Source organism: Pristis pectinata, chromosome 32 (assembly GCF_009764475.1).
Source record: "Pristis pectinata isolate sPriPec2 chromosome 32, sPriPec2.1.pri, whole genome shotgun sequence".
NCBI lineage: Eukaryota > Metazoa > Chordata > Chondrichthyes > Rhinopristiformes > Pristidae > Pristis > Pristis pectinata.
Window position 1 is genome coordinate 17,774,046 of NC_067436.1, and position 12,473 is coordinate 17,786,518.

General features: G+C 49.6%; 1 protein-coding gene across 2 annotated transcripts in view; it reads right to left on the reverse strand.

The window, feature by feature from the left end:
• The window catches only part of igf1ra (insulin-like growth factor 1a receptor), a 220,964-nt gene that overhangs the window by 91,602 nt on the left and 116,889 nt on the right, over window positions 1-12,473 (reverse strand). The window lies entirely within an intron of this gene.

Here is a 12,473-nt window from a genome sequence, read left to right on the forward strand (position 1 = left end):
AGCGCTTCACTTACTGTAAGGGATGCCCAAAACAAATGTGAAAGACACGATATTGATGCAAGGCCTTTTACAGTACAGCCCACGCCAACCACTTACACCAATCACGTTTTGTTCTCCTCTCAATCTACCACTCACCCACCGATCTATGGCAGACAATTAACCCACCGACCTGCGAGTCTTTGGGAGGTGGGAGGAAACTGGAGCATCAGGGGAAAATGTGCAAGGTCACAGGGAGAACGTGCGAACTCCACACACAGACAGCGCCCGAGGTCAGGACTGAACCCGGAGCGCGTGCTGGAGGTGCGAGGCAGCACCCTAACCAGCTGCACCACGTCAGCCTCCGCTCTCTCTCACTCTTCCTTCTACACTCGCTATCATTCTGCACTGTTTGTCCAACCGCTGACCACACATCTCAACACGGTTTGTTGGGAGAGCATCTCACCGCTCCCAGCTGGGCTCACCAGAGGGTGAGCAGGGGTCAGATGCCTGGCCATCCCATCTTGCCTTGGTCCCTGGGGTCAGTCTGGCCAACACCCCAAAGACCTCGACCTCTCCAAGCCAAATCCCATGACAGATACCTGCCGTGCTCTGGTTCTTATCCAGATCAGCTTTCAATTCTACCCTTAAATCTGCCTCCACTACTAACCCTAGCAATGCATTACTGCTCGCTATGCAAGAGAACACCTTCAGCCCTGGAGCTTGGGCTATTTACATGGGGGTGGTGTCACAGACTTAGCCATAGTGGGTCGAGCAGCATCTAGAACATAGAACAACACAGCACAGGAACAGGTCCTTCGGCCCACCACGTCTGCGCCAAACTAAACTAGATCTCTTCTGCCTGCACACAATTCATATCCCTCCATTCCCTATGGTGGTGGAGGCAGGTTCACAGGGAGCCAGATAAAAACTTATAAAAACTGGATACATGCTGTAACCATTTTATTCTAGTTTGGCTGTGGTGTTTAGCCTTCTGGCTTTAGGGCACCATCAGCTTCTGCCTCGGAGAGGGAGGAACAAGAGGAGGGGTCAAGGCTGGGAATCGTTTGAGGGGTTTCAGAAGCACCTGGAGGCAAGCTGGGGAGAGGCAAGGCACACTCAGAGTTCCGCGCGTGCACACACAGCGCCAAATGAGGGCATGCACACGCGTGCACACACAGCGCCAAATGAGGGCATGCACACGCGTGCACACACAGCGCCGGACGGGGGTGTGCACACACACAGGACACCCACATCCACACCAGCGCTGCAGACATGCACCCACATCCACACCGGCGCTGTGGAGACGCACACAGGACACATGTACCCCAGCCACACCAGCGCTCTGGACACACACCCACACTAGCACTGTAGACACACACACACACCCACATCCACACCAGCGCTGTAGACACACACACAGGACACATGTACCCCAGCCACACCAGCGCTGTAGATACACAAACTCCCTCAACCAGCAAGAAACAAAAGGAGGAAGATTGTTAAATTATTCACTGCTACGAGCAGCGTTAAAAGCCACTTCATCTCCAAACAGTTAATTCGAGCTGCTAATTCATACAGACTCCCCAGAGTACAGACTTCCGACCTCTGCTCCAGGGTTACAAACATCGGAAACTCGCCCAGTTGCTGCACTGTGAGACCAACACAAACGGAACCCCTTGGCCCTGTGCCACCAGCTGGTCGGTTAACACACTGCACACAGCATGCCTCAGGCTCAGACTCCCCTACTACCCGTGTGGAGTTCGAGCCGCTTATCTGTGCCTGTGACAGACTCCCACTGCTGCAATACCACCTCCCAATGTGTCCCAACTGACCTCCCATTTGTACAACAGTGAGGAGGCACCTGTCCCATCCAGAATGGAACCAATGGCCATTCTTTGCATCTGGGAGTGTCTGTCCTTGGGTACAAGCTTCCCAACTTGGCCCAAAGTTCTTTGCAGACTGTCCAGGGCAACGCTTCTTACAAGATGGAGACACAAGGCCTCCCTTTATTCCCTGCACAGCCTTCCTCTCCTATCAGATTCCATCATCTGAGGGACTTGAGGGGCAACTTTTTCACCCAGAGGGTGGTCAGTATATGGAACGAGCTGCCAGAGAAAGTGGTTGAGACAGGTACATCAACAACATTTAAAAGGCACTTGGATAGGTACATGGATAGGAAAGGTTTGGAGGAATATGGTCCAAGCGCAGGCAAATGGGACTAGCTTAGATGGAAATCTTAGTCGGCATGGACAAGTTGGGCTGAAGGGCCCGTTTCCGTGCTGTACGACTCCGAGACTATCTGCAGCCCTTTGTTGCCTCCACCCATCACCTGCCAGCCTCTTTTGCTATTTCCATTCTCCCCTCCTCCATGTGCCTATCACCCCTCCTCACCTTGCCCCACCCTTTCCCTTCACCACTTCCTACCAGCTATCTCCCCTCTTCTCTTTCGATCCAGATGAAGAGTCTTGACCTGAAACATCAACTGTCCTTTCCCTCCACAGATGCTGCCTGACCCATCGAGTTCCTGTCTGGTGCTCATTGCTACTTACAAGCTCAGCCATGGTTGTAACGTAGCAAATGATGCCCCTTCCTCGGGCAAGCATCCCCAGCAGAGGTCATTTACTTCTACCCTTTGATGGGATGTACGAAGTATTAATGCTAATTGCCCCAGGGGTGATAGAGCACCCCTGCTGGCTCACTTTAAGGGGTAGTTGGAAGCCCACAAGTTGTCATGCAGAGGACATGGAGTCACATATAGGCCAGGCCAGACTTCCTTGACCAGAGGGGGCAGTCAACCAGAGAGTTTTTAAATGACAATCACAAAGCTGCAGATGTTGAAGATCTGAGATTAAAAAAATGAGCACTCAGCAGGTCAGGCAGCATCTGTGCAGAGAGAAGCAGAGTTAATGTTTCAGTTCCAACAAAGGTCTTCAACCCAAATCATAACTCTTGTTTCTCTCTCCACAGACACTGCCTGACCTGCTGAGTTTCCAGGATTTGCCGTTTGTCTTTCAGTTTTTAACGACAGCTTGGTCACGTTTACAGATGCTAGTTTTTCATTCCAGGTTTAAAAAGGGAGACAGATGTGCATTTATACCAGACCTGCAGGATAATCTAAAGTACATTCCAGCCAGTGAAGTACTTCTGAAGTGTAGCCTCTGACTCATAGTCACAGAGAGATACATGTAAGGCATCCTTTGGAGTAGAAATAAGGATAGAAGCACCCAGTGCAGAGTCCCAGGGAGAGACAGCATTGAAACAGACCCTTTGGCCCGTCGAGTCTGTGCCGACCATCAACCACATATTTCCAATAGACCTACATTGATCTCATTTTTATTCTCCCCTCATGCTGATCAACTCCCCCCAAAATGTACCACTCACCTACACACCAGGTGCAATTTACAGTGGCGAATTAACTCATCAAATTACATGTCTTTGGGATGTGGGAGCACCCAGGGGAAACCCACGCAGTCACAGGGAGAACCTGCACACTCCACACAGGAGTTAGGAGGTTAGGATTGAACCCGGGTCACTGGAGCTGTGAGGTGGTGGATCTACCAGCTGTGCCAGTGTACCGGCTTTACCGTGGAAACACAACACAGAAAACAACAGTAGCCAGATAACCTGTTTTGGGAATTTTCAGTGAGGGTAACCATGGGGAGGGCTCTCCTTTGTTCCTGGAAATACTGGCTATTTCCATCCATCCGAACAGGTCGGCAGAGCCTCGTACTAACATCTCCTCGGAAAGACAGCATCTCTGACGCCACACCACTCCTTCAGATCCACGCTGGGGTATTGGCTGCGGTCCTACGATCGGGTTTGAACCTAGACTCTTCCAACAGAGAGGCACAGGTGTCACAGAGTCAATCAGCATGGGAATGGGCCATTCAGCCCACCACATCAATGCTGACCAGTGGGCACCCATCTGTATTAATTCCACCTTGCAGCACTTGGCCCGATGCCTTCCATGCCTGAGTGATTTTGTGCCCATCTAGATCTTTTTTTTAATGTTGTCGGTGACTCTGCTTCCACTAGTTTCTCTTGAAGTGCATTGCTATTCCCAGGGTGAAAAAGGTCCCCCTCAGATCCCTTCTGACCCCTTATCCTAAATCTACATCCTCTAGTCTACCTGTGACCTGGGGAAAGGTTTCCTGCAGTACACCCACTCTAAACTCAGTTTTATATACCTCAATCACGTCCCCTCTAAACCCCCTCCACTCCAGGGAGAACAGACCCAGCCTCTTCTCAAATGAGACACTCCATCCCAGGCAAAATCCTGGTAAATCCCCTCTGTACCACTATCACATCCACAGAGTGCTGGCCAAAGCTCAGAAAATTGTTTCCTTAAGTTAGTTCTGGAACAGATTCCCAGTAGGGGTAGGAGGATTTCTGGGTCCCAGATGCAGTGGCAACCAGCTTTCTACCCCCCCCCCCCCACCCCCACCACTGCATGGCAGAGGCGGAACTCTCCCCTCCCTGTGGGCTGACTGCTCAGTTTTGGAACCTTCCTGCTCTGCACGTCACTGCCACCCACTGGAGAAAGGTTGAGGTGCAGGCAGGGCCACAGGGCTGCACTCCCAGTCTCCAGGTCAAACCCTGGGACCCAGCCGCACTGTGGAAGCACCTTCACCACACGGACTGCAGCAGCTGGAGGCAGCTCACTGTCACCATCTCTGGGGAACTAGGGATGGGGGTTAAATGGCCCCCTCCCAGGCATGAAGTGCAAGTGGGTACATCACCACTCAGAGACTGTTGATCTAACTTCTCCACTCCCCTCCACAACCCACACCCCCACCTACCACAAACCCAGGAGGGCTCCGGGATCACCGATCGCCACAGACATCTCAGCCCTGGGCGGGACATAAGCTGCGGGTTACCCCGCACTGTGGGGGTCAGATCGACGTTAAAATGGAGGGAGGGGAAAAGATCGTCTTGTGAAATGTACACGTGCAGGAACTGAATATTCACTGACCTTCAGCTGGGTTTTGTGTCAAACTACTCCATGCACATCCACAGTGTGGAAGGTAAAGGGACTGCAAGTGGTGCAGGTGGCACGTTGTGCTAAAACTTTCAAGTTTGAGTTCTACTGTGAAGCACAAGATCCAATTTCGACGCAGCAGATGATGAAGCGGCATGATAAACATGCTCTGGTATTTATTGTTGCCCTGACCCCGCTGACACTAATGCTTTGTATCAAGGTCAAAACCTGTGCAGATTAGTCCCTGCCACAATGTGCAAAGTCACTGCTGGCATGTCCACTACAAGATGCACCCTGCTAGTGTGTGGTACCATTGCCACTTGCTACCTGGGCAGTGGTGTGGCAGGGATACACCACCCCTCACATGTCATTGCCCCGCCACCGGCGGCTGGGTCTTCAGCAGCCAATTTCCCAAGCTCTGGAATCCTCTCCCTAAACCCCTCCAAGATGCTGCTTTGAATTTCTCCACCCCAGAGCTGCGGTGGGTGAGTCACAAATTACATTCCAGTCCGAGGTATAGAGATCTTGGACTCGGGGGTTTGGGGAGGAGAGCTGAGGCCCAGATCTGAATGACCAGTTCCAGCTCCTGTTCCTTGCCTGGTTTCTGCCCAATCCTGAGTAGAGTGAAGGTGGTGTTGGACAATAGTGTGGCCTATTGCCCAGGAAGGGCATCGGTGTAGTGCCACTCCCAGTGGCAGAGCTGGTAGAGCCACTGCCTCATAGCTCTAGAGACCTGGGTTCAATCCCACCCTCTGGTGCTGTCCGTGTGGAGTTTGCACATTCTCCCTGTGGCCAGATGGGATCCACCTCCACCACCCCCCCCCCCCCCCACATGCCAAAGACGTACAGTTTGGAAAGCTAATTGGCTGTTGTAAATTGCCCCTGATGTGTAGGTGAGTGGTAGAATCTGGGAGGAGTTGATGGGAAGGTGGGGGTAAATAAAATGGGTTAGGGTAGGATTAGTGTAAATGGGTGGTTGACAGTCAGCACGGACTCAATGGGCTGAAGGGCCAGTTTCAGTGCTGTATCTCTCTATATTCTGCACTGAGTGCTTCTGCCTTTGTTGTTTCTATTCCTTGGAGTGTCCTACGTTGACCCTACATGGGAACTGCTAAAATAAGACTCCTGGAGGCAGCACTCACCCAATGTCCATACTTGAGATGGACAGACATCACCGCCTGATGTTCTAATCTGACTGACGAGTCCCACTGTGCTATTTAGCTGTATTTGGCACTGTGAAGGGCCCAGCCTGGGACAGAGGGAGGGGGTGAGGTTTGAGAGCAGTGATCTGGGACGTGAAGCCTCAAGAGAAGTTCCCTTTCCAATGCCAATGAGGAAATTGCAGCACTCCCAATGCAATCGGGGCCAGACTGCATACAGAGTGAGGACTGAGACCGGGACACAGGTGGCTTTGTCAACTGAAAGCAGCCTGCAGCCATGGGCAACTAATGAGAATCTGCCGGTTAACCCTGACTTTTGGAGACGCAATGAAGCCTGGCCCCGACCAAGGAAATGCAATCCCCACTTGCGTTACAAGCTGCATCATAATCTTAAACATAAAAAGGGCTTTGTCTTTCACTCAGGCTGGGTAATAAGGCAGCTGATGGCCCAGTAATGGTTCCGTACTGGTTGGACAGGTTTCAAGGTAACCCCTGCCTTTTCCCAGGCAGGTTTGAAACGCCATAGATAATGCACTGTCCATTCCTCCTGTCTGTGGCAAACAGACATCGCCTCAACCTCCAACTATTAATTCAGAGAAAAATTGAAATGGAGTAGACAGGCTTCCAAACTATGGTTGTAAAGTCCAGGATTGCAAGTCCCAGGTTCAATGGTGGGTCCGAGTGGTAGGAATTGTAGTGGGGTGGTGCCAGCACTTGTGGGGCAGCCTGTAGCAGGAATAGACCCACTCCAGCACAAGAATCTGTGCTGACTTTCCAGTGCCGCGCTGAAAGCGTACAGCAATGATGGAGATGTCAGCTTTCGGATGAGGCCCCAGCTAGGTACTCAAGAAGATCCTGGGAGAGTACAGTGGGGAGAGTAGGTGAGGTGGCTGGGGGAGGGATTTATAGGGACACAAGAGGCAACTTTTCCCACAGAGGGGGTTGTGGGTACTTGGATCTCCCTGATCCTCTTCAAAAGGTCCCTCCAGCCCCACACAAGATGGCTGATGCCTGGCATGCAGCCCATTGGCTTTCTTGTCGGGGTCCAGCTCCCCAAGCTCCAGACTTCCTCCCCAGGGTCTTGAGGATGTGCTAATCCACATCAGTCTGCAGACACCCGAGCCCTGATGGCAGAGGATGTGCCCTACTTTTGGCTCTGCCTGCCTCACTCACTGTGACAAGGGGAGGAGAGGTGTGGCACTGGAGAAATCAAAAGCCCCAGCAATCATCCCACCCTGCACTCAGCACGGAGGCACGAGATCATGGCATGGAGATGAGATGGCAGCTCGCCACCAGGAAGAAATAAACAAGGAGGAAGTCTGGAAGGAATCAGACAGGACACCGGCATGTCTCAACAGCAACTGTGGGGCCTGCTTAGTAACGGGATCAATGAGCAGGTCCATCTGATCACCAGCTCATTGGCCTGCACCAGATGTTGCCCAGCCCAGACATGTTGCTGGCCTCAGTACAAGGACATCTCTGGGCAGTTGAGGAGGGAGGATGGGTCACCTGAGCAGCAGCAGGACAGGGGGACCGGGGTGGGGGTGGGCTGGCTATATTTGGGGTTCTCAAGCACAGACTGTCTGTATTTCAAGGTGCCTTTCCTTGATGGTGGAATCCAGTTACCCTGCATAGTTGGGAGTTAGGCTCGGATAGGGAACCTGAGTGCTGCCTGCTTGAAGGGCAGAGTAGAAACTGCAGTTACTGAAGTACAGAGCAAGTTTCCAGACTTTTTCCACCCCCCCTTTATGAGCCCTGGATTTAGGGAAAAACGAACTGGGAGCAGGACCATTCAGTAAGATCGTGACTGATCTGTCTGCAACCTCAACTCCACAATCCTACTATCTGCAGTAACCTTTTACCTGCTTATTTCTACCTGCCTCACAAATATTCAAAGACTGGATTAAAAGGAACTTGGACGGGTACATGGATAGAGGAATATGGGCCAAACGCAGGCAAATGGGACTACCTTGGATGGGCATCTTGGTCAGCATGGACCAGTTGGGCCAAAGGGCCTGTTACCATGCTGTATGACTCTATGACTGCTTCCACCACCCTTTGAGGAAGAGAGTTCCTAAGACTCTCAATCCTTTGACAAACATTCACTCATCCAGCTTAAATGGACAACCTCTTAATCTAAAACAGTGAGAGCTATTTCCAAGAGAAAACACCCTCTCTACACCTACCTTGTCAAGACCCCTCAGGATTTTATACCATCCCCCTATTCCTCTGTTTCGTTCTTGTCGAGTTCTTGGGAACTATGAGTAGACATAGATGAGACTCAAGGGATCGATGGCCTTCCCCGTCCAACATTCTCAGATGTAGGAGTGCACAGCCACTCAGCTGAGAATTCAGACAGCTAGTTTCACTGAATAACCAGAAACAAACAAGATGCTGGAGGAACTCAGGAGGTCAGGCAGCATCTACGGAGGGAAGTATGTTTCAGGTCGAGATTGGCATCTGCGTCACCAAATAACTAACCTGGGGCTGGTGAGAATCCAAATATTAAGCATAATCATTTTGTTTGAACATGATCAGCTCCTCTTTGAGTTTAAATTCATAATTACAGAGGTTGGAGCATCCAATTAGCGTGGGCTGACTGCACTGAGAAAGAGGAACTCTCCTTTAAATAAAAAGAGCCGGATGTGAAGATTGGAACCACTCCCAAATTGTCAAAGCTGATGAATGGATTGTCCCATACAAATTCTGGGTGGGGAGCATGTGCAAACGAGGGAGGAGGACCTCGGCCAGGAGCACAGCGTGGCTGAACGTCTGGAGAGGCTGGGGTATGGAAATCTGTGGGTTGGCGCAACATCAGTTCCTCTCTCAACACACAGGACGCTCGTTGTTGGAATTATTTAAGGCACCCACTGTAAAACATGAACATAATGACTGTGGAGCAGTGGTCATTCAGACCGTCTAGTGGCACTTCAGGACTCTGGACAACAGGCAACGGTCCAACATTATTCTGTGGTTTGGATTCCTCTGTGAACCACCCTTTAATGTAGAATTGGCCTCTGCACACACACAAGGTGCAGTGCAAAGGACTGGCACTGCACTATCCGCACAACAGGAGCCCTGCACCCAGTCCGTGGTAAGATCCTGAAGGCCAATCCCACGATACAGAGGGACTATGCTACCGGGAAAATTTTGGGATTATTAACCTGGGAAGGTTGTGTGCTAAGGTGCACACAATGGTAAGAAGCACAGTTAAGGTAAATTCAACTCTGACATTAACTCTTCCTTTTATTACTTCCAATAATTTAACAGAAGTAGTCATTCTCATCAGAACTCAATGCATGGGATAGTGCAGCTGTTACTCTGAAATCTTTTAAGGAATCAACTGAAGACCTTAATGTTTCTCTGCTTTGAAATAAATCAGAAGTTCTGTAAACACTCAATAGGTCAGGTAACACCATTAGAACTGTTAACTGCTCCTCTTTCCACAGATGCTGCCTGACCTGCTGAGTGGTTCCAGCATTTTCTTTTTATTTCAGATTTCCACCATCTGTGGTATTTTTGATTTTCTCCATTCTGAAGTAGTAAAAAGCTAATGGATTTCCCACTCTGTATTTACCTTGTGATTGGAACTTGAGGAGGAGCCGTTAATGAAAAGCGTAGTCTCTATGGAGCTCTAACAGGAGATGGTGTGACACTGTATTAGATCTCACACACAGATGAATGTGCAGGAACAGCACAGACGGTGCAGAGATGCATAAAGGACACAGACCAGTGAGGTTTCAAATAGCAACAAACTTAATGAAGCAGATTATGAAGGGAAACTGACTGTGACATCACTGGGGCTCAAAAGGTCAAGAAAAACAGAGACCATCTCAGAACCTCTTGCACTATAACACACTGCCCTCTCTTGCATAGTTTGTGTCCAATTAACAAGTGTCAGTGCTTTCTAGTCTCCTTGTGGTAACAGGTTTCGATTATAAGCGGTGTCCAGAAGCTGTTAACTCTCTTTTAAGTGGTCATTAACTAGCCATGAGAATTAGAGACAACAACAGTTATCACTGATCACCAGCTTCCCACACAGGGACAGTTTCATTGTTGAGATTCCGGAGTCACATACAGACAAAACCTAGTTAGGATGGCAGATTTCCTTGCCCAAAGAAAATTTGTCAGCATGATGGGAATTTTTTTTTAACATTAATCTGGTGGTTTCTTGATCACAGATTTAATTTTTATTCAATTAACCAAATTTAAATTCCTCAAGAAAGCTGTGGGATTTGAACTCATGCTGCTATATATACAGTTCAGGCCTCTGGTTTACTAACCCAGCAACATAACCGTCCCTCGGAAGGAAGAGATGAGGCATGAGAAGAGAGCAATGAGCTGGAACTCTACAAGTAGAGAGAACGTGGGCAGGGGTAATAGATACACAATGTTAAGGGCCTGATCGAGACCCAAAGGATTATTTGAAGTCAGGAACTGATTGTTCAACGCAAGCAAATGAAAAGCAAATTTAGGAGAGATATTGAGGAGGGTTATGTTTAGGCTGCTCTTTCAAGACCTTGATTTCATATTTCCTTAGGGCATAGCAGACCATTTGGCCCATGGAGTTGATGCCACCTCTCAGAGCAATCTCATTGCCCTGTAACTCTCACATTCCTATCAACTCCTCCCTGGTTCTTTCAACACCCACCTACTCTGGGGGAAATTTACAGCAGCCAATTAACCTACCAACCCTGCACATCTTTGTGATGTGGGAGTAAACTGGAGCACCCAGGAGAAACCCACCAGTCACAGGGAGAACGTGAAAACTCCACACGGACAGGACCGGAGGTCAGGATTGAACCTGGGTCGCTGGAGCTGAAAAGCTGACGGTGGCTGAAGATGTGGCTAGTCGCCACAGCCAGTGGGCAGAGGCACAGCTTACACCATGGGAAGAAGTACGGGAATAGGACCAAACGGTCTGCCCAGTGAGTCTGCTCAATAAAACCCATCATCAATCTGCATGCTGCCTCTTAGTTCCTCAATCCTCACCAGACTAAACTCAATTCAAGTCTTCAATCCACCACCACCACCTGGAAGTTGCTGTCCAAGTCACACACCACCCTGACTTGGAAATATATCACCATTCCTTCACCGTTACTGGGTCAAAATCCTGGAACTCCCTCCCTAACCTCATTGTGGGTACACCCATACCTCAAGGACTGCAGTGGTTCAGGAAGGCAGCTCACCACCACCTTCTCAAGGGCAACTAGGGATGGGCGACTAAATGTTGGCTCATCCTGCCAAGCCTACATCCCTTGGATGAATATGGAAAAATCTGCCTTTTCTTTGGCTGCAAGTTCCAATTTCCACCACACTGCCTGATATCCTGGGTACATCCTCATCAATTCAGCTTCACCAGAATAGCTTCTGTTTTTACACTGTGTACCGTTGGTGGAGGGAGTGACTGTTCAGGGTGGTAAATGGGGTACCAATCAAGTGGACTACTTTGTTCTGGATGGTGTCAAAATTCTTGAGGGTTGTTGGAGCTACACTCTCCTACGTGCCTGAGGTGCTGCTGCAAGTTCTTCATTGTACCTGCACCTCACTGTACTTGTGCACATGATAATAAACTCAACTTGGACAAGTTCCATCACACTCCTGACAGGGGTGACGTGAGGTGAATCACTGACCGCAGCTCCCACAAACAGCAGGGAGATACTGGCCAGATAACCTGTTTACAGAGAAGCTGGTTGAGGTTTAATGCTCCCGGTGACTGTTTCGGACTCAGTCACTTCCCCACGATGCAAATGCCCTGCCACAAGGCATCCAGTTCAAAACCAACAAATTCCATTGGCAATCACCCTCAAGGTACCAGCCTCTTCAGGTTATTCGCACACACGAGGATCATCACTGATCCACTGAGCCAACTAACCACTCCCCAAATTAAACAGTTCAACCCTGGCCCCCTTGGGCGAGACTGGATACTTCAACTGTGACAGTCTCCCTGGACACACGAAGCGAACACCTGAACAACAGCCATTTGCCAAGTCACAGGGCAAATACGTAACCATATGCCAAGGAAGGAGGTCAACAGGAACACCAACAGGAATGTGAAGCTCAAAATAAGCTGAGGGCACAGGAAAGCTGCAAAACAAATACTGCTTAGTTCTGTATTTCCAACCGGACCCAGTCACATAATGACGCGTTACACATTAAACCCTACGGATAAACATGTTTGTCAGTGTGTTAAATTGGCAGGTACTAATGTGTGATCTGATGTGGAGCCTCTAACCAGATATCTCAGCTTTTTAAACTTGCAGCTTATAAGGAGTTATGTACAGTCAGGCTCAACATTAAAATTTATTATAAAACCACAAGGTAAAGACATTTGCATCTGTGGTTGCTGCATGGAA